The 2,760-nt window shown below is 29.7% G+C and overlaps 1 long non-coding RNA gene across 1 annotated transcript; it reads left to right on the top strand.

The window, feature by feature from the left end:
* The first annotated feature begins 293 nt into the window (after window positions 1-293).
* On the top strand, window positions 294-2,495 carry LOC114183158 (uncharacterized). Its single transcript, XR_003604300.2, has 3 exons — window positions 294-395; window positions 1,698-1,789; window positions 2,046-2,495. It is a non-coding gene; the product is annotated as an uncharacterized LOC114183158 (long non-coding RNA).
* Window positions 2,496-2,760: the final 265 nt, after the last annotated feature.

The following is a 2,760-nucleotide window of genomic DNA, read 5'->3' as shown; positions in this document are numbered from 1 at the left end:
CGTATGCCAACATTGACTATTTTTTTTTTTTTAACTTCTTTTCTATTTCGGATTTCCTCGTATCCGGTTACAACCTGTCCAACAACTCAGTAATATCAAGGTCCAAATCCATTTTTAGTTGCATCTGTTACTACTCAAAAATCCACGCATTAATTTCCGAGATTGAAGCTTTGTAATATCTAAAGTTGAAGAGTTTGTTTTAAGTTTTTATTTTTTTCATTATTCTTTGAATTTATTTTAGATCCCTATAAATACGAGATTTGGCATAGGGAAAAAAAACACACCCCCTGGGAGATTCAGAATAGAATTTTCCAGCCCCTCATTTTCCACTTAGTCTATTCTTTTGTTCTCGTCTTAAAGAGAGCTATAATACTTTTGTTTTGCATCCGTTCAAGGTAATTCAAATTCCAAATTTTCTTAGTTCAATTCTGGGTCTTTTTTATTTTATTCTCCAGTACTTTATATGCCTAACCATTTATTTATGCGATAATTTTGAATTTGTACCTTTAATTTTAGTCTTACCATTTGAATTCATTGCACCTGTTTAACTAAACCCTTGGCAATGCACGTTATCAAATTTATAATTTCGTTTTAATACATTTCATTTAATTCATATCCCTTTAATTGTTTGGCATGGTTCAATTTTTTATAAGCTTGGTGCATTCATTCATCAACTACATATATATCTAATTGTTTTTAGCCCCTTTGATTTGGTAATTTTCTTGCTTCGTCATTCATCCAAACATTTAAATTATTAATGCATTAGCCATGATAAGTTAGTAATTTATTATCTTTATTATGATTTTTATTGTATTCGGCATAATTTTTCTTTAATCCTTCAATTCCACTTTAATTAGTATTCAATTAGGCATTGCATTGTTTTCGCATTTCAATTATTTTAGTTACATTAATTTATGCATTTGAAATATGTTGCAAGCTGTTAGCATTTATTACTTTAGATATTCAATTTTATTCACTTTCAAACGTTTAAGCATATCATCTAATAATTATTACTTTAATTTTTTTTACAGTGTTTTAGTAGTATTTTTGCTCCCTTTTACTTTTCAATTTTCCTTTCTTCTTATTTAATCTTTTTTATTTCATTTTCATAATCCAACAACTTCATCTTTATTTATTGTTTATTTGGAATATTGATGTTAAAAACCTAATTTCTTTTTCATTGAGTACACCCCGCAACAAAATTTATTACTAAAAATTAACAAAAATTTAGTCCTGATAAGTTTGTGTTGTGTTTAGTCGAATTTGTTAAAGTTAAAACAAAATAATAGTTATATATTCGTACTATTTTGAATAAAATTGTATATGCAATCTTTACTTATAAATACATATTATAAATATATATATTTTAAGCATGTAAATTAGGTAAACCTTCACAATTACATAATTTTATGAACAATAAATATAAAAAAAGTAGTACAAGAAATACATGGTCAATGTTATTTTTTTATGATGATTCGTGCCACTTAATTAGACCATCCATCCCTAAAAATATAGCGACGCCCCCCTATAGTTTTGACAGGTTCAACCAATTGCATCTTACAATTTTCTTCTTTTATTGCGTACTTTTTCCCTATAAATCCCACCTGCATCCTACCACAGTACCAAATATTAACGTTTTGGCTCTCTGTTCAACTTCTGCATTAACCATTTCTGACAATAATCTTTAATTTACTCAGTTCTTCATGGCTCTTTCTGTTACTGGTTTCATGCACATACCACTGCTGACGAAGTCCAACTCTAGCGCACAAAAACCTATGAAGTTTACCATGTAAGTGTTTGATATATATATCAGAGTTCTTCAAATTTTACACAACGATTAGTTCAAGATTATGCACTTATATATGATCCATTTTTCAATAATCATGTCATAATATCATGTCAAATTTTCATCCATCTTGTTTTACAAATGGTTATGGCCTCAAAAACTATATTTTTCAGTTAACAAAAGTATATGGTTTAGGGTTTAATTTGAATTTGACTATACTGTCAAACATGTCCTTATTCGTTGCTCTTTTGGATGTCAGAGCACACGCTTGCGACAATAATAATTCAAAGGAAGCAGAAGGGAGAAGGAGAGTTCTAGAAACCAAAAGAAGACATGATGGAGGTAAAGAAAGTAGTGAGTTTCAAACAAATAGTGTAAGATTATTCAAAATCACAACAGAAAGAAGAGGAATTGTTCCACAAACAAGCAAAAACCAAGAGGGAGGGAGATGCTATGATTCACAAACAAACAGTGTAAGGTTATTCAAAAGCACAATAACTGAAAAGAAAGGAAAGATTCTTCTTGTACAAACGAAAAGAAAACACGACGAGGGAACAAATTAACGTAGGGCAACTCAAAACCACTAAACATTTATTTTTGTACCTGCATTTATTTTTTTATTTTTCTAGATCAATAGTTGCCCCTAGACTTTAGAAGCAAATCATTTTGGTTTATTCACGTCTCTTAAAATCTTGGTTAAAATCTTGGTTATGTGGTTGCTTTCAGTTTTTTTTTTTTTTTCTATTTGAATTATAAATGTATTGGTACCAGTGAATAAAAAATAAGTTATTTCCTCATATCGGTTTTAAAACTGTTAAAGTGCTCCTCCCCTACTCCTCATCAATTTATTTCTCTTCATGACTCCAACAATTTGGTATCACGAGCTATCTTCTTACAGACATGTGAAAATGGATGCTGAATCAAGTTTCTCCCAAGTAGCACCTTCTGTCTTTGATGGGGCAAACTATGATCTC

This window comes from Vigna unguiculata, chromosome 5 (assembly GCF_037176805.1).
Source record: "Vigna unguiculata cultivar grain cowpea cultivar isolate G323 ecotype 2 chromosome 5, ASM3717680v1, whole genome shotgun sequence".
Classification (NCBI taxonomy): domain Eukaryota; kingdom Viridiplantae; phylum Streptophyta; class Magnoliopsida; order Fabales; family Fabaceae; genus Vigna; species Vigna unguiculata.
Note: the sequence above shows the minus strand (reverse complement) of the source record. Positions and strands in the feature narration are given on the sequence as shown.